At 47.1% G+C, this 26,025-nt stretch overlaps 2 long non-coding RNA genes across 4 annotated transcripts in view; both read right to left on the reverse strand.

Annotated features, from left to right (window-relative positions):
- Nucleotides 1–5,638: 5,638 nt before the first annotated feature.
- On the reverse strand, nucleotides 5,639–8,597 carry LOC124986750 (uncharacterized). Its single transcript, XR_007109079.1, has 2 exons — nucleotides 8,364–8,597; nucleotides 5,639–8,171 (listed from the first exon to the last, which is right to left on the reverse strand). It is a non-coding gene; the product is annotated as an uncharacterized LOC124986750 (long non-coding RNA).
- A 5,927-nt stretch (nucleotides 8,598–14,524) lies between these two features.
- The window catches only part of LOC124986748 (uncharacterized), a 40,385-nt gene continuing 28,884 nt past the window's right edge, over nucleotides 14,525–26,025 (reverse strand). Inside the window, exons 3-5 of one of the 3 annotated variants that reach the window (XR_007109076.1) lie at nucleotides 16,202–16,243; nucleotides 15,823–15,923; nucleotides 14,525–15,104 (exon numbers count right to left, since the gene is read on the reverse strand). This is a non-coding gene — a long non-coding RNA (uncharacterized LOC124986748). The remainder of the gene's footprint in view (nucleotides 15,105–15,822; nucleotides 15,924–16,201; nucleotides 16,244–26,025) is intronic. The other 2 variants (XR_007109075.1, XR_007109077.1) reach the window with 2 other exon arrangements.

Below are 26,025 nucleotides of genomic sequence, written 5' to 3' on the forward strand. Positions count from 1 at the left end.
GTCCCAACCCCAGTTTGTCTCCTGTTAATCCGCAGGCTGAAAAAGTAGCCTTTCTTCTCTTGGTGGCCCAGGGAACCAAGAGTCCCTGATTATCTACATGAGGCTATGTGAAATTCATCTGCGCAGTCCAGGGGGTGGGGAGGGGGCAAAACCTGGGCTATGGGATGTATGCCACGGGAGACTGCCCCTGTTAAGCCCATGGCCCTCAGGAAGTGCTTGCATATACTAGGACAGTCAGAGCACTCCATGGGCTGGGGGCTAGGAGATGTGGGCAGCGGAGCTGGAGCATCTGTCCATGTCTTCTGAGCATCCTTAAGTGAGGGTGCTTGGAGGGCAGGGATGGGGTCTGGACACCAGAACCCGGATGCAGACCCCCTCTAGAGCACTGCCCTCTGTTGGTCTCTTGAGACCTGCCCTCACTTTCAGACGTGTATCTGTGGTGAGCATCTATTGCATGCCAGGCGCTACTCCAGGGCCTGAGACAGACAGTGAATAAACAGTTCAGGTCCGGGTCTCAGGGAACAGAGGCAGACATTAGGCAAATAACCACCCAGATACCTAACAAACATGGGGCTCTGAGAGGGTCTAACTTCAGGGGTCTTAATTTAAGGAGTGTGAGGACTTCCTCCTTCAGAGGCAAGGGACAGGGTGGAGCTGGCAGGTGAGGATGGTCCTTGGCTGTTCCTCCCACGCCCTCCAGGCTCTTCAGGAAATCTGCTGGTACTGTCAAAGCTGCCCCAAAGCAGTACCTTTTCTGGTGGCTACCTGTGGCATTTGTGTCTGGGTGAGCACAAATGTGTGTGTGTGTGTGTGTGTGTGTGTGTGTGTGTGTGTTGGGTGGAGCTAGAGAAGGAGCCCAGGGTTCTTGATCTTTGATCCTCAGTTAAATTCAAACTGCAGTTGCACGTCCTTCCACCAACCAAGTCCTGTGTGGGGGGAAGGCAGCCCGTATGAAAAGGCCCCTACTAACAGGGCCTTGGGCTCCTTCTACAGCACTGTGGAACATGAGAAGGAAACAGCAGTTCCTGGAGAGAGCAGGGCTGCCACCGGCTTTGCAGCACTGAGCCACCCCCATGCTGCAGCCCAGACCCTCCACTGCCCGCACTGAACAGGCGTCCTTCTTCCTCAGGGACTCTCCCCATGGAAAAGAAACCCCAGCATTCGGAGGTGTGAGGCTGTGATTTCCAGTTTCATTTTCCAGTTTCAGTTTAGAAGCAGCTCTGCCAGTTTTCCACTTGTCATTGTGCCCCAGGGCACCACAAAGGAACTGAGGGGCAGGAAGACTGGTGGCAGCTAGTGCTCTGTTCCCCGGAGGCTCCCAGAGGACATGCACTGGTAGAACCCACCGTGGGGGAGGCTTCTCAAAGTGCAGATGCCTGGTTTCCAGTCTCTGAGGACATGGGTTAGGGACCCTTAGTGACTGTGGCTTGGCCCACACACCTCACAGTGGCAGTCCAGCCTCAGAGACCATTGAGACAGCCCAAAACCCCGGAGGCACGGCCTAACCCCAGGATTAGGGCTCACTAAACACCACCTTTTTGTTAAGTATCCCCTCCTTTCTCCTGCTTGGTGCTGGACACATCTCAGATGGCAGCTCTGTGGGACTCGAGGTCTCTAGGAAGCCCAGGCTGTGGCATTCACACAAGCTTCTCTCTTCCTCACACCTCCAATTTCTCTTTAAGATGCTTATTTGTAACAGACATTAACAGGAACAAAAAACAAGAAAGCAACATTCTATCAGTAATCTCTAGGCCTTCTGTTTTGCCCATTGCTCCATTTATTTGCAATTTATGGCCTAATTCCAAAAGGTTTTGAGGACATTTAAGTCTTCTCTCTCTCTCTCTCTCTCTCTCTCTCTCTCTCTCTCTCTCTCTCTGTGCGTGTCTGTGTGAGCGTTCTGATGCACCCCTCCCCTGGTTTGATGTTGGAGGGAGCAGGTGGAAAGGTCCCAGTCAACCTGGCAGATGTAGAGCTTTCCTAATCTCTAGGGCAAATTTGTTCTTCAGTGTTTCTAGTATCAGTTTTTGATCAATCATTAATCAAAGTTGCAATAAAAAGATAATCTTCTCAGTACCGGGCTGTAAAGATCCTGGCTGCAACATTAAATAAACCCTTCTATGGAGGCCTCAGAGCCAAAAGAGAAGGGCCATGTGTCTGTGGATGGACTTGGAGGCAAATGAAGGCACCCTCCCTAATCAGTGGGCATGAACATGAAGTTCAGCCATCTTAGTGGCTGTGACATCTTGCTTCACCTCTCCCTGCCAATGAAATCGGTGATGCTCTGAATCCTGGACCAGGAGTCAAAGCTGGGGAAGGAGGCCATAGCTGGGCCCAAATGAGGGGCCTCTCACAGGATATAAAAATTGCAGCATGGGTCTGGATCAAGTCCCATGATGGCCCCTGTGACACACAGATCCCCTAGGCTGGAGGGAACCATACTTCTGGTTGCTGGGCTCATCCCTAATCATGTTGCTGTATCAGAGGCACATTTCTCATAGGAGAAACAGAGGAAGCAGCTGCAAGTTCCCAGCAGGGGCCTAGCAGGGGCCAGAGGCTGTGGGACCCTCACTCCTTTCCAAGCCCTCTCAGAAGGGGTGGATCTGCCCTTGGGGCAAGAGATCACAGCCTCCTAACAGGCTGGAGAAGTAGGACCTCAGGAAGAACTGACAGGAATAATGTGAGGCCTAGCATCATGTCCAAGAATCAAGTGCACCAAGACAGGGGTCAGGGGACCCCAGCCTAGCACAGCTCAGGCTAACTGAGGGAGTCCAAGAGCTGGCAGACTCACGTGGTCATAACCAAGATGGGCAGCATCTGTAGGATGTGAGAGACACTCACTCCTCTCTCCACCCCTTCAGACATATTACTGGCCCCTCTGGGTAGCACATTTTTAGACCCACAAAAGAAATGAGCATCTTCAGGGAATCAACCCTGGTGGTACAGGGGAGTAAAATCAGCTGTGAGAAATCATTCCAAGGACTGTGGTCCAGAACAGGGACAGACCTGCCCTGCATGGCTCTCAGGGAGGAGGCAGCACCAGTGGGAACAGCTGGGACACAGAAGTGAGGAGATTCTTCCTGTAGGTCCAGTGTGGCCTTCAAAGACAGACAGACAAACTCTTCCTTGGAGGGAGAACAAGAATGGAAAGATATACGCTGAAATTTTCACTGGGGCTGTCTCTAACTAGTGATTGTAATAACTTTCACTTTCCCCCCTACTATACTAATAAAAAGTAGTATATTAGCATATTAATATACTATTTAAAATACTAAAATTTTCTAACGTCTCTACAATATATTCACATTATTTTTAAAATTTTGGTAAAATATGTATAACCATTACCATTGGAACCACTTTTCAGTGTGGCACTCTGAGGCAGAAAGTACACACACGCTGTGGTGCACCACCCCCCATCCAACTCCAGAAACTTCTACCTAATCAATTCAAACTGACTCTCCTCCTCGTATTGGCATCAGATCTGCCATTTTGCTGCCACCATTATTCTCCCTCCCCCACACCATTTTACAACCTACATTGCTAGCCCGAGAACTTCCTGGTCCACTCATTGGTCGGTTGTTATTAGCCCATGAAATTCCACTACTTAAGAATAGCTCCCCTACCATTTTCTCCCTCTCTCTCTCTCTCTCTCTCTCTCTCTCTCTCTCTCTCTCTCCCCCTCCCTCCCTCCCTCCCTCCCTCCCTCCCCCCCTCCCCCTCTCCCTCTCCCTCTCCCTCTCCCTCCCCCCCCCCTCCCCCTCTCCCTCTCTCTCTCTCTCTCTCTCTCTCTCTCTCTCTCTCTCTCACCCTCTCTCACCCTGCAGGCAGACACTCTGCCTGTCCACTTAATAAAATCTCCTGAGTGAGTTCCCGCATCCGGAGTGGTTTCTGGGTTCTTTCACCTTGTATAAGTAGAACCATACGCTACTTGTCCTTTTGTGTCTGACTTATTTTACTTAGCATAATGTCTTGGGGCTCAGAAAAAGATACCCCAAAATATGCTGTTCTGGACCTTTGAGAGCACTTGGAAGGAGCAAATGCAGACAAAAGCTTTCCCTGAAGTTCCCTCATCTCCCTATAGAGCAAATCCACCAAAGAACACAAGGCCTTCAAATCTTCTTACTGAAGTTTTTTTTTTTAAAGTTGAAGATAATTAAACTAACCACAGAAGAAGAATCTGAAAACCAAACAGCACACCTAGAGCCCAGGGGAACGTTCTTCCAGGTCATTGCTTGTTCTCTGGGCTCATTCTCTTCCCTAAAAATAATTTATTACCCCATTATATTGCCTATGACCTCTATTTCTATCTCCCTTACAAAGAAAGATATATGTAAGTTTCTGGGACCAGGGTGTAGTTCAACGTGCGCTTAGCATATGTCATGCCCTGGGGTCAATCTATAGCACCAAAAAGAAAATAAAAAAGGGTACATAAGCTTCTGAATCTCAGTAGATTATTGCATAATCATTCTGTGAGTCAGAGGTCTATGCTTAAGCATGTTAATAAATTTGCATGCCTTTTCTCATGTTAATCTGTCCACTGTTAGTTTATTTTAATAGATTTGTTTATTTGAAACTTCAGAGGGAAATTTTGAATTTCCTTGCAAGGATTCGACCATGTTGTAACATGGATCAGAATTTCATTCCTTTTTAAGGCTGAATAATATTTCATTGTATGCATAAAACACATTTTGTTTATCCATTCATCTGTTGGACAATTGGATTGTTTCCAATTGTTGTCCAATAATTATGATTATGCTGCCATAGTATACTGGTGAACAAATGCTATAATTGGGATATGAAATATCCCTTAAAGGCCCATGTGTTGAAGGTTTGGTCCCCAGTCTGTAGTGCTACTGGGAGGTGGTGGAACCTTCAGGAGGTGGGGCCTTTTGGGAGGAAGTTAGGTCATTGGTGGTGTGCCCCTGAAGGGGATATCAGGACCATGGCCTGGCTTCTTTCTTTCTCTTTGCTTCCTGGACCCCATGAGATACATGACTTGTTCCGTCACACAGTCTTCGCCATGATATACTGCCTCACCACAGGACCAAAGGCAGTCAGGTCAACCAATCATGGAGTGAAACCTATGAAACTGTGAGTCAAAATAAACCTATTATTCTTTAAGTTGATTACCTCAGATATTTTGTTACAGTAATGGAAAGCTGAAAAACCCAACAAAATATATCATTGAATCACTGCTTTAAATTCTTTTGGGCACATTCCCAGAAGAACTGCTGGATCATATGATAATTTTTTGAAGAACCACCATACTGTTTTCCACAGTGGCCACACTATTTTGCATCTCCACCAACAAAGTACAAGATATCCTATTTCTCTCCATCTTTGCCAACACTTGTCATTTTCTATTGTCGTATTTTTTTTTCTCTATAATGTTCACCTTAAATAAGAGTGTGAGTGGTATCTTATTCTGGTTGTTTTTTTTTTTTTTTTTTTTTTTTTTTTTTTGCGGTGCTGGGGATTGAACCCAGGGCCTTGTGCTTATAAGGCAAGCACTCTACCAACTGAGCTATCTCCCCAGCCCCTTATTCTGGTTTTGATTTGCATTTCCCTAATCCAAATTACTTTTGTTTTAATCCAGTTTTATCTTAGTCAAATACTTTGTCTTTCTTTTCTCAGTATTATGAGAACCCCCCCTCCTTTTTTTTTTTTTGGTACTCATTCTTTGCATTTCAAAAAAATTGTGGTAAAATGCATATAACACAAAATTTGCACTCTTAACCATTTTATTTATTTATTTTTAATTTTTCTATAGTTGTAGATGGACAGAATGCCTTACTTTCTTTGTTTTATGTGGTGCTAAGGTTTGAACCCAGTGCCTCACACACACTAGGCAAGTGCTCCACCACTGAGCTACAGCCCCAGTCCCATCTTAACCATTTTAAAGTATAAAGTTCAGTATTAAGTGTATTCACATTGTCATCTCCTAACCCAAATACCTTTTAGAATGAGAAAAAGAAACAAAAGGCTATCTAAGAAAGAGAAGAAAGCATGAATTCTGGACCCTGAAAATGTTCATGCACAGGTTGGATCAATGTTGGCAGGAACTTTCAATCATTTCCTGAGCACCTCCACTGAACTGGGCTCTGTGCCAGGCAAGGGGTTCCAAAGTGAGGGTGATCTGGTCTCTATCCTTGGGTTTTAGTCTTTGTGGAGAGCAGTTATGCCCAAGGACAGTTGTGGACACAGAAGAGCACCCTGTTGTGTGTGTGGGTGGTCAGAAAGGTATTGTGAATGAGGGGGAATATGAGCTCAGGCTTGAAGGACAAGCAGATGTTTGCAGGTGTACAAGTGCAGAGAAAGGAACTGGTATGAGCTGTTGCACTGTGGCAGCACATGTCACCACTGCCATTACATAAGCATTTGTTAATATTGATGTCTGTCTTCCCTACTTAATTATAAGCTTGATGAAAGCAGGACTAATGGTCTCATTCACCAACGAATCTCCACCATGCCCAGCACAGGCAGGTGTGGAATAAATACTTGCTGGACAAATGATTGGTTGATGAGGAGAGCCTTGCAGAGGCAGAGCAGTCTGGATATACCCCACAGGTAAGGTGGGCTGGAGGGAAGCTTCACACAGATGGTGGAGATGGGAACATGTCTGATGCTTCACAGTAGGAGCCCCTGCAGGAAACGTCGTAGGCCCAGGTTGAGGGAATGAAAGGACGTGTGTTATGGTTTGGATCTGGAAAGTTCCCCAAAAGCTACAGGTTGAAGGCTTAGTCCACAATGCAGCAGTGTTCATCAGTGGGGCTCTTGGGAACTGACTGAATCACGAGGACTCTGATCTTACCAGTGGATTAATCCTTTGATGGGTTCATAGCTGATGGCATTACTGGGGGGTGGTAGAAACTTTAGGAGGCAGGGTCCAGTTGGGGGAAGGTCACTGGGGGTGTCCCCTGGAAGAGTATGTCTTGTCCCCGGTATGTCTGTCTGTCTCACTCTCTCCTTTCTGATTGCCATGATATGATTGATCAGCTTTCCTCTACCATGCCCTTCTACCATGATGTTCTGCCTCACCTCAGGCCCAAAGCAATGGAGCTTGGGACTAAAACTTGGGAAACTGTGAGTCAAAATGAGCTTTTCCTCTTTTTTTCTCAGGTATTTTGTCACAGTGAAGGAAAATTGATTAACACCGCATGTTTGCTGTGGAGTGGTGGAATCTCTGAAGGAAAGGGGGAGGCTGCGATACAGTCTCAGTGGAAGGTCTCTCTTCATGGGACTCTGAAGGCCAATGTGGAGAAGACAGAAAACACCAATTGTTGGATGTGAAGGAATTAGAACTCTCTGCCTTGCAGGAAGGTGGGTTCTTCCTGTCACGCCAGGTTCAAACAAAACTCTGGTCACCTGCTGCTACAGCTTACCATTTGGGCCAATCAGGAGAACCCCAGCATCTTCACTTGGACTATCAGACATGAAGTGTTCTATGCTTGGAGGAATTTCTCAGATAAGCCTGAATTCATGGGCTATGGCACAACCCAGAGACCATAGTATCTCTGTGCCCCCAGACTCTAAAATGCCAACTTTGTCCATGCGTCTCCTTCTTCTTATCTCATGCCATGCACATGGCAGGACTTCAGTGGATAAAAGGTGGACCCTTCTCTTTTCATGGAGCACACAGGACAGCACTGATGAGTTGCCTCCTCCTAATGATCTCTGGGTAGTACACTAAAGTCCGCCAGGGAGTTCTTCCTGGGCAGTCTTAGTGCACACCCAGTGCAGGCATCCACTTCCTAGCCCAAGCCAGTGATCCCACTCCAGACTCACTGATGGAGCTACTCAGCAGCCTGGATGTGTGCATGTGGGCTAATGTGGGGCCCCCAGTGGGCAGCTTGACTTGATGTCTGAACAGCTGAAGTCTATGTGTGGTCTGTATCCTCCTTCTCAAGTTGTAAGATGCTGTATTGAGCTACCAAGACACTTTACTCACTGTGCAGGAGCACACGGAAATGCCTTGCATCTCTGGGATGAGGGTATAGTCCAGCAGTGGGGGTGAGATGAGCACGGATGACGTGATGGGGACTCAATGATTGTATGTCATCAGCAGCCAGGCTGTGCACTTGTCAAGCGTTGCCAATCTCAGAGGAGTGAGAGGTCAGGGAGGGATGGGGTGGCAGGGATGGTCCTGGAGCAAGGCCCTCTAGGGGGAGTGCGATCTAGGGCAGAGGATGGAGGAGGCCATTCTGGGTGCAAGAAACAACTGGGACCCAAATGCTCTCCCACCCAGGACAAAGGCCTCCCTTCGCTCCACCCAGGTCCCTGGAACACATTCTCCACTGTCCCTGGCCTGACCACAGCTCCCACATGAGCTGGGTCCCATTCCCGCTGGCCTAGAAACTGGGAAGTACCTGGCATAGGGCCCTCCACGTCCTCCACACAATAGCCTGAGTCTCCAATGGGACCAAAAAGGAGCCATTTTGTGGTCAGGAAATGTCTGTGGTAGTTGCAGACAACACAGGCCCTCCCTGGACCCTTCTGAAGTAGAGGCCACATTCCTAAAGATTCTCAACCGCCAGTTCCAAACTCCTGCTTCTTCCTGGGAAGATGATTATCTTTCTCCACATCCATGAGGTCCCCTTGGATCCAAACATCTCTAAGCACAAGGGCAGGAAATTGAAAAAGGAAGCAGCAAATACTAAACTGTAGTTTAGTTCAATGGTTTTCAACCTTTGTTTGCCATTAGAGTTAACTAAGAAGCTTTAAAAAGTGCTCCTATCCAAATACTTCAATAGGCACCTCAAAAAAAGAACTACTAAATGGTCAGTTGAAAAGGTGTTCAACTATATCAGTCACCAGGAAAATGAGAATCAAAATCACACTGACTGTGACATCGCTATACACCCACTACAATGGCTAACGTAGAAAAAAAAAATAGGAAGTACCAATTGTTGGCAAAGATGTGTGGTATTAGAACTTCCATGCATTGCTGGAGGGAGTGGAAATTGGTAAAGCACTTTGGAAAATTACTTGGCATAAGGTACCAAAGCTGAACTACTTACAACCAGACTTGCCTAGCAATTCCACTGTTAGGTCTAAACCCAGCAGAAATGTATTCAGGTGCTCTGAAAAGTCCACTCTGGAATGGTCATAACAGTGGCCATAATAGTTCCAAAGTGGAAACTACAATCCAAATATCCATCAAGTGTAGAATGGGCAGAGAAATTGAGAAACATCCAGGCAGTAGTCTCCACAGCAAGGAGTGAACCACCACGACCTGGAAGAATCATCTCACAAACATACCACCGAGTGGAAGAAGCCAGAGATAAAAAGGTATGTACTGTAAGACTTCATTCACATAGAACATGTGCCAATAGCCCAGACCAAACTAGTCTGTTGGTTAGCCTTGGTAGTCAGGTAGTGACTCGAAGTGTGTGCACGGGTTGCTCACCATGTTCTGTTTCTTGGTCCAGATGCTGATTACTTGACATAAGTTCACTTAGTGAAAACGTACCAAGCTTATCACTTAAGGTTTGTGCAATTTTTTTGACACATATGCTATCCTTTAAATAAAGCTTTTTTTCTTTCAAAAATTTTTTTGGAAACCCTATCAATTTACTCAGAATCTTTGGGATGGGGACGAGGTCTGGGCATCCATATTTTCTAATATCTCAGCCCCGAGTAAAAGGCACTGGGAAAGAAATCCACTCAAAGGCCTCAAGAGGTCCCGACAGAAGCCACTTGCAGGTGAGTGTGGTGAGATGCTGGGATGGGAGATGTCCATCTTTGCCAACGTGAAGTCTTGTCACAGGCGGAGGAGGTATTGCAGTGTGCTGTGGTATCAAGCTTCTTCCTCAGCAGCCTATGTTGAAAGCTGGTTGCATCAGTGTGTAATGGTGTGTAATGGGAACGACATGGACCCACCCAACCCCGCCCCAGGGAAGCAGATCGCTCAGCACAGCTGCCACAGGGTCATTTATAGAGAGGTGGCAGCTGAGCTTCCCTGGGGCTGAGGCTTTGACCACCTAGGTTGGGTGGGGAGGAGGTCTGACTCAGGGTGTCTGTGCTTGTGGGTCACAGCCAGCTCTGGGCTCCAGACCATGCCCACTCTCCCTGGCCTCTGTGTCCAGATTAGGAACTTGCAACATCTTGCTGAGGACCACATCAGGCTCAGCTTTAAGTGCGTGGCTGAGAGCTTCCCCAACTCTCTGTGCTTGGTGGCAGCTGTGATGGCGGACTTCCAGCATTCTGGTCAAACTACAGGCAGCTTAGACGGGATAAGACAGGACATGGGCTCACACACAGGTGTTCGGCCCACCTGGGCCCCATCTGTTTTTTCAGAAACATGAACCAGGAACTTCCTGCTGTGGGAGGGGCCTGAGCAGGTTCCCCACAACCTCGGGGTGCCCCAACATCGACACAGAGCAAGTCGGCTGGGTCTTCAGGCAGTGTCCCTGCGCGCTGCATCATGTCTACAGAGCAAGAGTGAACGGGATGGGGCCTGGGGCCTGGGGCCTTCTGCGCTCTGCTAGACAGGGACGCTGGGGGGCCTTGGCTGGGATCGTTTGGCCAAAGGACTTACACAGCAGCTTGGGCTGCAAGGGGACAAGCTGAACTGATAAAAGTTGTATCACTCAAGGGTGACTAGGTTTTAAAAAAAAATCCCTAGAAATGAAAGAAACATGGACAAGGCAGAGGGGTGTGAAAGCGACTCTCCACTGAGGCTGCAACTTTCGGCTTCCCTGGCTTCAGTCCCCTCCCTGTGGAATGGAGAGACGCCCTCCTCTGCTCCAGTAGGGCTGAGGTCCACAGCTGTGCAGGGGTGGGCAACAGGGATCTGCCTGTGCTGCTAGCACCTCAGCCCCATGTGCCGCCTCACCTCTCATGACAGCAACCCCTTGCCAGGAGAGTGACACTACCCCTTCCTGTTGTCTTCTTTAAGAGACAATGATGAAATGTTTCTTTTTTTGTGCTTCAGGAAATGAGTGGCCATAGGAGTTCTTGATTTTTTCCCCCTAAAGATATGCACTCTTTAGACAGTTACACAAAATAGAGACAAACGAGGGCAGCCTGTGGCCAGAGAATCAGGGAGTGTCCATGCAGGAGAGTGGTGCAGGCTGGGCATGGAGGTGGACATGGGGCAGCTGGGCTCTAGGTTGCTCCTAAGGTGTGACTACCGGGCAAACCTGGGTCTCCCAGTGAATAGACAAGCAGATGTCTCTCCTCAGAACAAAGGCATTAAAGAGCCAAATTGAACGGAAACCATACAGGCAGGACAGGTTCACCTGAGGGAGTCCTGATGTGAGGCCTGGGGGAATCCCATTGGACACAGCCTGGACGTTCCCAAACACCTAGCTTCACCTTCCAGACCAGGCAGGGATCTGTGATCCATAAAATGATATATTTCCCCCAAGCTGTTGATATTTGCCAGCCTGACATATAACTTCTAACTGTCATCATGAATTCTCCTGGTTTCTTTATAAACATGCTTATTTTCCTTCCCAACACACTCTAGTAAGAAGTCAGTAATCCAGTGCCCTTTATTATCTGTACCATAGTTAAACCACCAGGATGTGAACAAAAGTCCCTGTGTGTCCCCTGAGCTGTCATAAAGCTCATGCCCAGGATTTCTACCAGGGTCTTGCTGGGCACACTCAGGGAACTATTTATTCTTGTGTTAGATGCAAATCAGGAGAGGTTTCTGTACTGGTCAGAGTCTCAGCAGGAAACCTGTACACCCACCCCACCCCCACCCTGTAGGTACCAGAGGAGAGTTTAGGCAGGGACTGGAATGTTTACAAGGGAATGAGCAGGTTGAGAGAAATCCACAAGGAAAGGTGAGGCTCCCTGGAGTCAGCAAGAGTGGGGAGCTGTGACCATGGTCCCCCAACCCAGAGGAGGAGGGAGAGGCTACTGGAGCCTGGAGAGCTCTAGGAGAGGCTGCTGGTAGGAAGTGTGGCTTGGGGGTGAACAACACAAACATTGCTGCCATGAGGCCTAGCAAGGGAGGAAGCTGGGGGGTAGAGCACCCCAACACCACTTTCCTTGTACCCTCCAACCTCAGCTAGGGTCTTCAATTGGCCAAACCCAAGTGGAAGCATGTGGCCATGGAGCCTGGTTGATGTCATCCACCAAGGTCAAATCCTAGGAACTAAGGGGAAGGGCGGAAAATCAATAGGAGCAGCAGTGGGTGGGGGACAGCAACCAAAGAAAGCCTGGCATTGAGATCTGGCTTAGCCATTCTAAAAGAGGAAGTTAACCTGCTGTCATGCAGTGCTCCAGCACAGATACACAGGATGGCAGGCAGCCATACACAGAGCCATGGAAAGAGGTGTTAAGCATTCTAGCAGAGGGATCAGGGTTCCCATCATGGAGGGACAGACGGTCCTACTTAATCATTCCAAGGTGAACATGTATGTCCATAAAGAGGACCCTGAATCATCACCAAAGGCTAAATGTGGCCACTGGCACTATTTAATACTGTATTCAATGGGGCAGGGAAGATTATAGTACAACTTAGAGAGACATTCATCCAAAAGATTCAGCAGAGTTAGGCATGGTAGCACATGCCTGCCCGGCTATTGAGGAGACTGAGACAGGAGGATCACAAATTTGAGGCCAGCCTGGGAAACTTAGTAAAATCCTGTCTTAAAATACAAAATAAAATAAGCTGGGCATGTAGCTCAGTGGTATAGTCCTTGTCTAGCATGTGCGAGACCCTAGATTAGTTCTCAAGAACTGCAAAAATAAACAAAAGCAAAAACCTAAAAATCCTAGATAGAAAAGGGCTCCCAGTTAACTGTACCAGATTATTTACATGTCTCAGTCCTATTTCTCTCTTGAAGTGCCACTAAAATGACAGAAAAGAAATCAAATGATATAAATCCTCAAAAGCAAAAAGAATGGTAAAGGAGACGTGAGTAGTTGAGAGATTCCCACAGGCAGGACTGCAGAGGGACACACAGGAAGAAGGCAAGTTGCTTTATACTCAGAACCCTGGGGAGCACAGACTGGGGAGAGCAGGGATTGTGGCTGGTGGCATAAAGCACAGGAGCCCATCAGGGCTAGGCACCAAGGGAACTGGCAGAAATCCTCCCTAGGTCCCACCCCTACACACTGCCCACACAGCAGGAGGGTCAGAGGCTGGTGGGAGGGCCCTTGAATGTAGGGATGAAAACAGGGGAGGGGAGTTCAGTCATAAGACTGAGTAGTAGGACTCAAGTCCCACCACCACCTCCCCCGACCTGCCCTAGGAATACATCACCCTATATGGGAGTGTGGTAGATTTAAAACATGGCTGCCAATTCTTTGCCATTTCTCCCATTATGAGGTGAGTCTGTGTCTTCTTCCCTGAATCTGGGCAGGTTTGTGACGGTAGTGGAAATGATGCTATAGTGACTTCCAAGGCCAGGCCATACAAGGTCACACAGCTTCCGTCTCACTGGCCAGAACACTCACAATGGAAACCTGAGCTACCATGTAAGAGGTCCAATTACCAGGCCACGTGTCAGCACGCACAGCAGAGCCCAGTCTGTCCTGGTCTAGTGAAAAACCATCTTAGAAGTAACACTTCAGCCCCAGCTGATCCAGATCCCAGCTGCCATTCCATTTCTCTGGCCATTCCAGCCATCCCAGCCTAGAGTTAAACATTGCAGAACAGAGAACTGGACCCTGAGTCCCTGATCTGCAGCACAATAAGATGGTGGTTGCTTTATGCTACTAAGATGGGGGTGGTTTCATTATACAGCAATAGAGTATGGCGTTGAAATGCTTCTCTTGAGAAGCTGAATGGGTCTAGAGAGGTGTTGATTCTTTTAGGATCAATTTGGGAATTCAGTAAGATTCCCCGAACATCTAACTCTAGACATGGACAAAAAAAACAGGTTTACTGAAGGTAGACAAGGAGCCAGGCCCAGGCTGGAGTCATAAGGCCCCTCTTCAGAGGTGCTCGAGATTAGCTGCCTCAGCAGCTGAGGGAGGCTACACACATTCATTATCTGGAACTGGGACAGATGGGTCATCAAACCCTCTACCGGGGCTCTGGGCCAGTGGAGGATTGGGGTAGGATACGTGCTTGCTGAGGCTGAGTATTACCTCTGAGGTGCATCTCCTTGAGCGCCAGCCCTCTGGAGTGACCTTCCTTTCTTTTTCTTCACCCATTGCCCTTCCTATTCCCTCTCCTTCCTGCCTCTCAGTCTTCTGGAGCTTTGCCCAGGGGCTATATTGCTGGTGTGTCTACTGAAGGCACAGTGACTGCAGGTTTTTCTTTTTTTTCCCAACCTTTTCAGGTGTTAATTACATTAAAACATATACCATCATATAAGTAGTATGTCTTTTTTTCCTTTTTTATTGGTGCATTATAATCATACTAATAGTGAGATTCACTGTCAAGTTCATAATGCACATAACATAATTTGGTAAATCTCATTCCCTAGTACCTTCCCTATTTTCCCTTTCCCTCTTAATACTATGCATTTCTTTTCTTTTTTTTCTCTGCCCCCCCCCCCCAACTCCTCTGGGAATTGAACTCAGAAGTGCTGAGCCACTTCCCCAGCCCTATTTAAAAAATTTCTATTTTGAGACAGGGTCTCACTAAGTTGCTCAGGGTCTGGCTGAATTGGTGAGGCTGGCCTCAAACTTGTGATCTACCTGCCTAAACCTCCCGAGTCACTGGGATTACAGGTGTATACCACTGTGCCCCACTAGTAGTATGTATTTCTTGTAGAAAAACAAAAAATATTGAAAATCACCCATGATTCTACCAGCCAAACACATGCATGCGCGCACGCACGCACGCACGCACACACACACACACACAGCCTACTGTTTCCAGGTTTCTACCCAGATACAAACACTGTCAGTTCATGTCTCATCTGGACACCCATTTTCTGAGCACGCATAACATGGTGGGCCATGCTGCAGCCTTAAAATGTGTCAATTTCACCAAATCGTCCTAATTTTGAGGTAGGTGATATGTCCATTTTATAGGCAGGAGACAAAGATGTAGGGGAGCTCACATGTCTTGCCTCTGTCCCAGGCTGGTTGAGAGACGGTGTTTTTCAGTCTTAGGCCAAGGCCAACGCTGCTTTCCTCCAAGTTCTGCTCCTTCCCTCGTGCCTTTGGCAACTGGGTTTCATGTCTTACAAGTTGGACTGAAATTGAACACAAAATCAGAGGAAGCTTATGCTGTAAAGATGCTAGTAAATTCCTCTTAATCTACAAGAAAACTGTCCTTGTTAATTAAAAGCGAAACAAAACAAAACAATCCTAGAACTCTGCTGAGTCCAGGTCTACGTAGGAGCTCTGGATAAAGAGATGACAGGCCTGGAGGGAGGCAAGGAAGGCAGAGTAGGAAGGCCATCCAGGGGCCTGTACTCAGCAGTCCCAAGGGAAGCACTGCCTTTCTTGGTGCTGTGGTTTGAATATGGCTTGTCCCCTCTGAAACTCATACGGAATCTGACTAGCACTGCAGCAGGGCTGGGAGGCTGGACCTTTAAGAGGTGAGTAGGTAGTAAAGAGGGAGGGTTTGTTCTAAGTCTGGCCCCTCCAGTTTTCTTTTTTGCAGCAAGATTAAACCATCTGATCTTGGCTTTCCCAGTCTTCAGAACCATGAGCCTAAATAAACTTCTTTCCTTTATATGTTATCCAGTGAGTTCTGTTATAGCAACAGAAAATGGAGTAAGATAGTGGGTTTAAAGACCTCACTGCTGGGGCTGGGGTTGTGGCTCAGTGGTAGAGCACTTGCCTAGCATGTGTGAGGCACTGGGTTCGATCCTCAGCACCACATAAAATAAATAAAATAAAGGTGTTGTGTCCATTTACAACTAAACAAACAAAAACCTCACTGCTGCTGGGTATGGTGGCACATACCTGTAATCCCAGTGGTTTGGGAGGCTGAGGCAGGAGGATCACAACTTCTAAGCAGGCCTCAGCATCTTAGCAAGACCTTAAGGAACTTATTGAGTCCCTGTCTCAAAAAAAAAAAAAAAAAAAATTTGAGAAGGGCTCAGGATGTGGCTCAGTGGCTAAGCACCCCTGGGTTCAAACCCTGGTACCTAAAAAATAAAGACCTCACTACCATCTCTGTCCCCCTGCCCCCAGGGCTCACACTGACTAGGAAGTCAGCACAAGTCCCCTAGGTCTTTATCCAGTTGCTGACACTCTCATCACCCTGGTCTTCCTTGAATACACTCTAAGGTCTTTTAAGTTGGGAAGTCCCCAACTAGACATGGTCTTATTGCTTTCTTACCTTGATGTTGTTTTCCTCCAATAGCTTGCAAAACTCTGTCACCTGGAGAAAAAAGGAAAGTTAATGATGGAGACCTCTGACCCAAGGAAGCCTGGGTGGAAGCCGAGGGATGCAAAGTTCAGCTGTGGCAAATTCTTCAGAAGTCACTGGCTGCGTGCTAGCCAAGAGTGTCCAGACTTCCACCTGGGGACGTTTGCCACTGGAGGGCTTTCCTTCTCACTCAGCTTGTTACTCATCTGGAGCTGGCAAAGAAACCCCGGTGCTCTTTCGAATATGCTGTCTGAAGGCCTTATACAAACAGCAGCCCCTTCATTCATCTTTGTGGATAAAGATACTCATGAGATATTTATTGAGCACCTCGTAAATGCATTTCCAAGGGCTCTGGGGATACACAGTGGCTAAAACAGACAAAACCACTTGCCCTCATGGAGCTTGTGATCTGTTAACAAAACAAATACATTAAAAATACGGTAATCAGAGGTGTTGAGTAGTGCTATGGAGAAAAAAATACAGCAGGAGAGGGTGCTGGTAAGGAGTGTCGGCAAAGAGTGCCGAAATTCTAAATGGCGTGTCCAGGGAAGGCTGGACATCTAAGAAGGTAAATTATGAGCAAAGACCTAAAAGTGAGGACAGGGACCATGAGAATTAGTGGGGAAGAAGGTTTCCAGCGGGAGAGAGCAGCAAGCACAAAGGCCTGGAGGGGAGAGCCTGCCTGGCACCTTAAAGGCCACTGAGGAGGGTGGCGTGGCCAGAGCAGAGGGGCGGTGAGAGGGTCCAGACGGAGCAGGGCAGTAAAGAAAGGCCTGGGTTTTGACTCCGAGAGTGGAGTCCCTGGAGGGTTTCCTACAGAGAACTGATGTAATACAACTCATGTTTTAGTAGGGTCACTCCGGACACAGTGTTGAGAATGAACTTGGGAGAACGATGGAACCAGTTAAGAGGCTATGGTAGAAATCCCAGGAAGCAATGAGGATGGCTTGGACAAGACAAGCAGTATGCAGGTGTTGAGATGTGGTCAGATTCTAGAAAGTGAAGCCTACGGGATTTGCTGATGGATTGGAAGTGAGAGAAAAAAAGAAGAGTGAAGGAGGACTCCCAGGATTTTGGCTTGAGCAACTGGGAAGATGGAATTGCTCTTTTCTGAACTGTAGATGCCGGCAGGGGGGTGATGTGATGGAGGGGGTAAGATTAAAGAACTCAGTTTTCTACATTGTTATATTTGAATCTGAAATGTTCCCCCACAACTCATGTGTTGACAGCCATGGTCCCCAATACAGCAAGGTTCAAAGATGGGCCATTTAGACAGTGACCAGATCATGAGGGCTCTAATCTTATGAGTCAATTGATGCATCAAATGGATCAGTAGCTAAATGGATTACTGGGAGGAGGGACCTCATTAGAGGAAGCAGGTCACCAGGAGGGTTCTTTTTAATTAATTAATTAATTATGTGGTGTAAAGGATCAAACCCAGTGCCTCACACATGATGGAGACAGAGTGCTCTCTGAGCTACAGCCCCAGCCCCTTAGAAGGGTTTCTTCTGCCCCTGCCTTCTTGGCTGCCATGAATTGAGCAGTTCTCCTCGACCATGCCCTTTGACCATGATGTTCTGCCTCCTCTCAGGTCCAGACGAATGGAGCCAGCTGACTATGGACTGAATCCTCTGAAACCAGGAGCCAAAACACAACTTTCCTCCTCTAAGTTGTTCTTGTCAGGTATTTTGGTCACAGTGACGAAAAGCTAACACAGACATGTTAAGTGTGAGATGTCTTTCAGACACTTAGTTAGAGAGTCCTGTAGGGAAGTGAATATGTGAGTCTGGAATTCAGGGAAGAGGCTGGAAATGAAGGTTTGTGAGAGCTCAGCATATAGCTCTTCAAGGCCAAGAAGACCATGACCTAGAATGGAAGTCAGTGGAGAAGCCATTCAAGGACAGTACACCATTCAATCGCTCAGCAAAGGAGACTGAGAAGGACTGGCAAATACCACAGAAGGAACACACCAGGAGAAGGGGCTTCAAGGAGGACGGTGCATCCACTGTGACAGGTCCCACAATACAGAACAGAGAATTAACAACTGGATTTATCATCTTGGAGTCACCTAGATCCTGGTCATGGGAGATTCATTGGAATAGATGGGATAAGCACTGGAATGGAGTAAGTTCAAGAGAGAAGCTGAAGTCCTGAACTGCAGGACAAAGGTGGATGCAGCAGCAGTAGGGCTGGAAGCAAAGGGCAGGATCATAGGATAAACTGGTTCTCCCTTCACTTTCCTCAAATGTGAAATGCAGGGGCTGGGGTTGTGGCTCTGGTAGAGCGTTTGTCTAGCACGTGTGAGGCACTGGGTTCGGTCCTCAGCACCACATAAAATAAATAAACAAAATAGAGAAAAAAATTAAAAAAAAAACAATTGAAAAATGTGAAATGCAGAGCACAAAGCTGGTTCATACATGATACTTATAAGTGGGACATGCTATGCTGGGCTCAGCCCTCCTGGTTGTCAGGTGTCATCCATTTCTGGTCCCTTGAGCCAGATATCCCCCTGCTCCTAGATTCCCATGAAGTAATTCCTATTTTCTCATGTGTAGTCTTGGGATAAATGGCTATAGCTTGGGGCTGCAAAGAAAGTTCTGTCTTTTACAAATCAAGATCTAGCCTTAGTCCCCTCCCTGATAGGAAGTCAGAGTGAGCAAGACAGATAGGGGCCTCCCCTCAGGAAGCTTGTCTTCTGAGGCAGGAGACAAAGAATCACCAAGGGGCAGATAAGAAGGCAGGTCATTTCAAATGCCAATAAGCACTCTGAAGACAATAAAATGGAGAGAAAGAAAGAAAATAAGTGTGGAGAAAATAAGTGTGAATAAGGCTTCAGTCAGGCTGTGTGGTCGGCAGCCTCTCTGGGGGATGACATTATGACAAGACCTGGACAGTGATACCCAGCTAATTCCTGAACTAAGGCCTACTCCTCTGCTCTCAGGTCTCCCCTGTGGCATTTACAGTATTTACATTCCTGGAATAAGGCCAGGGCCCAGGGTGGCCTTAGGTACAAAGCCAATAGGAAATATTCTTTCTCCCTTCTCTCTCTAGTTCATATTGTGGGACTGTTTCTCCATGATTACAAAAGACACACATTTCCACTGAAGATTAGGAAACTACTGAAAATGGAAGGAGGAAAAAACCAAGGAAAACCCCCAAAGTCACAGAATTCAATCGCTTGGAGACAACTATAAGTTACCTTTGGTATGTACCCTTCCAGACATTTTTCTATGCATATATAATTTTTTAAAAAAATGAGATCAGGTATATTATGTTTTGTGACCTGAATTTTTTGACTACATCTGTTTAAAGCACTCTTCTTAAGTCATTAATTTTCTTCTTCAAGATTACTTTTAATGATTGCACAGTATTTCATTGCATACAGATTTTCACAAAATTTCCATTGTTTCTGGTGACTGCTACTATAAATAAATGCTCCAATAATCTTGTATTCTTTTTCTTAGGGGGGTGGTAGAGGTTGTGAAACTCAGATTATTTCCTTAGGATTGTGGCTCAGTGGTAGAGCAATTGCCTAGCACTTGTGAGGCACTGGGTTCATTCCTCAGCACCACCTAAAAATAAATAAATAAAATAAAGCTATAGATATGTAAAAAAAGATTGTCTGCTGTTGCATGTCCTTTAAAAAAAAAAAAAAAAAAAAAAGGAAAGAAAGAAAATATCTTTCCAGTGACATTTCCCAAGGGGTTTCCAGAGAGTCTCTGCTGGCCATCAGTGGCATGTCCTGAAGGAAAGTGAGTTCTGGAGGATGAAGTAGGACAAGCACATGCCCTGGAGGCCCCCAGACTTGGCTTTGAGTCCTTGCCCTGATAATTCTAGCTCACTCAGGACAAGTGGTCACCCAAGGAAAGCAAGTCCTTTGGGAGGGACATGGATCTGATTTGTTGACTGTTAGATTTGTAGCATTTAGCACATAGTAAGTGCTCAATAAATACAGGTCTCAAGGCAGCCCAAGGCTGAAGGGAAGGAAGGGCAAAAGCGGAGCCCCAAACACAGGGAACTGCTTCCATCCAGGCCCATTCAATTCTCTGACATATGTTGGTCTTCCCTTTTCTTCCTTACTAAGCTGTAGGAAAACAATAAGTCCCTCCCATAAACCCAGAGAAATCCATGGGGATTCCCCACCTCAGCCAGAAAGAGTGTCCCTCTGGGGCCCCAGGACAAAGATGGTTCCCCTCCCCCTGGGGGAAATTCCCTTGTGAAAGCGCCTGCCTCGCGGGGAAACCATCCCAGTGGTCAGGCACTTGACCAACCTGGCTTTGGGTCAGGGCTGCTGGGTATTGCTGAGCAAACAGAAAAAGCCTGTCCCCAAAACCAGGATTGCTCCCAAACTCTCGAATTCCCCACAGTCTGTGGCCCCATGAGGGGAATGTCATGAAGCAAGTGAGTTCTGGAGCATGAGGTAGGAAAAGTACCAGCCTAGGAGGCCACCAGACCTGGCTTTGAGTCTGGCTCTGACTCATTCCAGCTCAGTTGGGGCAACTGACCAACTATAGGATGAGGGAGGGACATGGGTCTATTTTGTGGGCTGTAAGAGCTGCAACACTTAGCACAAAGTAAATGTTCAATAAATACCACACCAGGGCAACATATGGTCCTTTCTGAGCCTCTGTTTGCTTATCTGCAACATAGGGATGATAATGCATATCTCATGGGCTTGCTATGAAGACTAAACAAAATGTGGATAAGAGGCATAGGTGCCTCGTGCTCAAGAAATACTAGAGTCCCTGGCCCTGGAGGGTTGCTTCTGACATGCCCAGTCCCCATGGTGCAGAGAAGCAGCTTTGCAGTTCCCTTTTATTTGATAGAATTAGTTTGCTTCTATTCCACTTGCTGCTTGCACCCAAGCTGGTATAGTACGCACCACTGGGCATGTTCGAACCCCTCACCCTACACCAGAGGCTTCAGGACAGCTGAAGGACAAGAGGTGCACAACATTATGAAGTAAGCAAGGTCATTATCTCCATTCTACAAATAAGAAAACAGCTTTAGGAAGGTTAGGTGGCTTGCCCAAGTCACATAGCAGGGATAGGCAAAGCAAGACCTGAGCCTATGATTCCTGGGCCTGTGTTCTGTTCTAGGCAATTCTCATGCAAAGGGATTTGGGGGCGAGGAGGAAGTGGCCAATTCAATGTCCCTAAGGGAAAAGGCGGGCTGAACTCTAGAGGGAAGGTGGTCTTTGAGGAGTCAGCAAGGCACTGCACACACCTGAGCCCCTCTCCATCTTCCTGTGGAGCTTTGTGTATGCAGCAGCTGTGATTCCCAGAGACCCTGGGTTTAGCTGGGCTGGGACAGGCTGATGGAAAGGGGCAGGGGGCCAGGCTCCATCTATCAATGTGGAGTCCTGTCAGCAAGGGGACTTGGGGACCAGGTATGGTGGCTGCAGGGCATTTGCTCAGGAGTTGGCCTAGTTTCAGCTGTGGGGAAAACAGGGCTCCTGACAAAACCACAGTGGCTTGAGTTACTCATTTCTGTGAGCCCAGGACCCACATGGAACCTGGAGTGGTGAAAGCTGAATGAAGGAGATGCCTGGGCCCCCAGCAAGCCAGGGATGTGAAGGGAGTGAATGGGGCCAGGCAGGAGAGTTTTAATGACCAAGAATGGCTTCACTCTCCCTTCCCCCTACAAAAATGGAATTGTTTCACGAAGGCAGGTCTGTGGCTGATTCATTTTTTCCTCTATAGCACGCCTAGATTATTTCAGAGAGAACTGATAGTAAGTACAGCTTATTGGTAGTGTAACTGGAAGCCAGTTTACAGGATGACAGGTGGCATGTGCTTTGCATGCCTGGGTCATCAGGAAAGAGCAAGTTCCACTGGTCTATTGTGTCTTGACTGGGATGGGCCTGGAGCAGGGCAGTGACCCTTTTCCTCACGTGTCCACAGAGTGTGGCTCCCTCCCCAGCTGGCCTGAGGCTCACTCTCCCTTTCTTGGTTTAAGGGAGTCCATTTGGAGGAAACTACCTGGTTCTAGGTGATTCCCTAGGGGCAGAAATGGAGTATGTGTTGTAACATCCTTTCCCATGGGAATGTGGAGCTCCCTAGGCCACAAGAAAGAAAAATACAGACCATTAATCTCCTTACTGAGACTAAAACTGACACTTTTGCCTGAATGGTTGAACTGGCTTCTTCCTGTCCCACCTGCCATCTCCACTGCATGCATAGATTTCAAGGCTACAAATAATCCTGATGCTACATATTAAAAATAATGCCTTGCTTGAATTCTTGTTTGTCTGTTGGTATAAACCAAGGCTTTTCAGCAGGTGTGATGCATGGGGTCAGCACAGGGCCAAAGCAGGTGAATTTATCACCTGTTTGTCAGTGTAGCTTTAAGCTTCAAGCCAAGGATGCTTCAAATCCCAGAGTAAGACATCTTTGGAGACAAGGTCCTTATGACACCTTCATCCACCATGGCCCTAAGTTTATAGAATCACTTTTAAACTCCTTGAATAGCAGCCAAAGGCCTACAGGCTCTGACCCAGTATACCTGTCCATTCCTTCCTCCGTCCTGCATTTCACTCTGTATCTGGGGTGAGATGCAGGTGCCTAGACCAGTTGGCTTTTGCTTAAGCCAGTGGTTCTCAAAGTGTAGTCCCCAGACACAGTTCATGAAAAGTTCAATTTATAGGTTTTCATTTACAGCTAGTGTTTAAAAAAAAAAAAAATCCAGCTTAAGAAATTTTTATCTTAATAGCAACAAGTACAGTGAATACAGCAATAATAATGAAAATTACTAGTATCAAACAACACACAGTGAAGGAGAAAGTTTGATGGTGTGGGAGGCCTGCACGCGATCGTGAGGGTGTGTTCACTTGCTGTGAAATGTGAAGCCTGAGCCATGATCCTTGAAGTGTTGTAGATGGAAGCTGAGCCTCCGGTCACACATGAGCAGACGCCCAGTTTGGATCAGATGTTACACCAGGCTGCACAGGATTAGGGAGACCCTGGCTGACTGGCTCAAAAGATGGACCATACTTTTCATGGGTGTTAAACTAGGCCCAGCCCCCAATCCCTGCAAACTCCCCATAGTCAGGCCCTATTTCTCTGTGCCAGAGTCCGCAAGGAGAGCAGTGCTGACACTGGTCCAGTTGGCTCAACAAAGGGGAAATTCTCTCCTCCTTGAGTCACCACACTGACAGCGGGAGTCGCATAGCAAGCGCTGGACTACAAACGATCACTATGCTTGTTTCACTATGCCGCATCAGTTCCAAAATCCCCTCTGATGCTTTTACATCAGCACCAGATCCAAAAACTTCCCCCATGTTTCCCCCAGTTTGAAGAGAACAATACGCTAGTAATCAAAGCTACATTGTCATAAAACTGATTTCCCCCCAGAAAATAAAAGATCCTGAACTCAAGGTTATGAGCTTGCGATCTGGAGGGACCAAGCCTCTACCTCTTCTGCTGGGAAAGGTGTGGTAACAGGCCTGGGGACTCCTGTCATCTTGCCAAGAGGACCCCAACCTGCCAGTTGGACACAAGCTGCCACCTGCCTCCTCCACCAGAAAGCCAGCTCCTGCATCTCTTCACCCAGCTTCATGCTGCTACATGACAGTACAGTGTACAAGTCCTAACTCTGTGTCACTGCTGAAGGAACAATCAATACCTTTTCTCTTTTCTCTGGGACAGGCAGTGACCACAGTTGGCAATGAACAGTCACTAAGGATATTCTCACATGACTGGTCTTAGGTAAAACCTCTGAAGTGGCACCCAGGATCCTTGCTCATCCCCGTTCCCTGCCCTCACTATCACCTTTCCCACCTTTGCTCTCACAGGAACTTAAAACTCCAGGTAGGACCAAAGGCGTTCTTGAAATTCCCAGATGGTACACTCAATTCTGGATGTTTGTGAGTTTTCCTGGGAAAAGGTTCTATCTATTTTATTAGATCCAGGAGGGGTTGTGTAACCTCAAGTAGCCTAAAACCAACTGGACCAAGCCCTCTTTGAATAGAAGCACATTGGTTGGATAAAGTTAATTTACATTAGTGAGTTATGTATCTTTAGCTAATTGCATTTCAAAAAAAAAAAAAAAATCTGGGGAAGGAGAATGTTAAATCAAAAATAGATTTCAAATGACAAAATTGAGGTATGGTTGAAACCTGAGCGGGGAAGGATAACATTAAGCCTTTCTCCCCGTAGTAACACCAAGGCCACTGGAGTGGGGACAGGAGTTGGTGACTAGGAAGACCTGAAGGCATTACTCAGATGAACCCAGTTCCAAGGTTTGAGAAACCCTCCAGACCCTCAAGGCTGCTAAGACTCTAAAAGATAAGGGAATGTTCCGTCATGGCTTAGGAGCCCAGCAACACTATTTCCACTATCGTGTTAGGTTGTTAAATGGGAAGAGCACGCCTAGAGCACTTGCTTCCTCCCCAAACAGCCAAGCCCCTGGGAGACCTATGTCTGCTCCATCCCGAGTCCCTGCTCTCTCCTGGTGACATGACACAGCTGCCCATAGGAGGAGCAATCTGGGGCATCCTCCTCCCTCCCTCTACAGCCCTCTCCCCCACACACAGCTGGGCCCTTCCTCCCCTGCACTTTCTAGAAGCCAGAGCTCCCCGCCACCCCCGCACCACTCACAGTCAGGAGGAAGTGATTCTGCAAGGCCTCCCAGGAACTTCCAGGGCTGGCTCAAGGCACCAGACTGTTAAATAAGTGGGATTTTTTCAATGCTTTCAGAAACCGTTGTTTAAAAAGATATAACCATCCAAACTGTTTATGTAACCCTTGGGAAGTCTTAACAGATATGATTCCCTATTCATAATTGTGGCCAGAACTTAAAAGAAAAAAAGGAGGGGTTGTCAAAATCAGAGAGGCTGTTACATTATAGCTGTGGGTTTGCACCACTGACTTCAGTATTTTGCTCTAATTTAAGAAACCTCTTTTTATTCACTTTTCTCTTTTTCTGGGTTTCCTTTCCCTTGGTGTCCACCGCTGTGTATCATATGCTCCTGACAGTTTCTGGGAACATGAGAACTGTCTCCCTGAAATGGAGCCCAGAACTTAGGCTTGAATAAGAATTTTCAGAATGGCAGAATAATACTAAATGCTGGAATTCATTTAACAGTCTAACAATATTCGATTCTTACTGATATTCCACATCTACACCTTTAGGAGTCTGCCTCTGTGCTATCCTCACAGGAGATGGGCCTCATTCCACTTGGTCTAACTCTTAGGGGTTCAATCTCTGCATCTGTGGCAACAGAATCCACAAGACCTCTGGAGTAGGGACAAGAGTTGGTGACTAGGATGTATCAAAAGACACGAAAGCATTACTCAGATGAACCTTAGCTCCAAGGTTTGAGAAACCCTCTAGACCATCAAGGCTAAGACTCTAACAGAGAAGGGAACGTTCATACCACAAATCCCAATTATAGGGGTACTGCAAAGTTCCTGAGGTATAATCTTGGTATGAAGGGAGGATGTAGGTTTCTTTCTAGAATCATCCTGGGGTCTCCATTATTTAGCACAACCTGGCACTCACAGGAAAACATCCTCCTCTGTGTTAGAAAGGCTGTTATTCTTTGGAGTAACAGTGATTTGGCCCATGAACCTTTCTGGTGACAAGGGATCTATGAGAACTTGCCTTGCCACATGCAAGATTAGATAGCACCTGGGGGAAGGATCTGCAGCTTCAAAAAATGAACCTGTGTATCCAGAGATAAAAAGCCCTGGGTTACAGGTTTCTTCATACTGCAAAGTCTCTCAGAATTCCTAACCACTGCCCAGCTGGCTCCAACAGCCCAGGCCTTGTCCAGAGGTTTCCATCCTACGGTT

The sequence above is a fragment of the Sciurus carolinensis genome, chromosome 6 (assembly GCF_902686445.1).
Source record: "Sciurus carolinensis chromosome 6, mSciCar1.2, whole genome shotgun sequence".
NCBI lineage: Eukaryota > Metazoa > Chordata > Mammalia > Rodentia > Sciuridae > Sciurus > Sciurus carolinensis.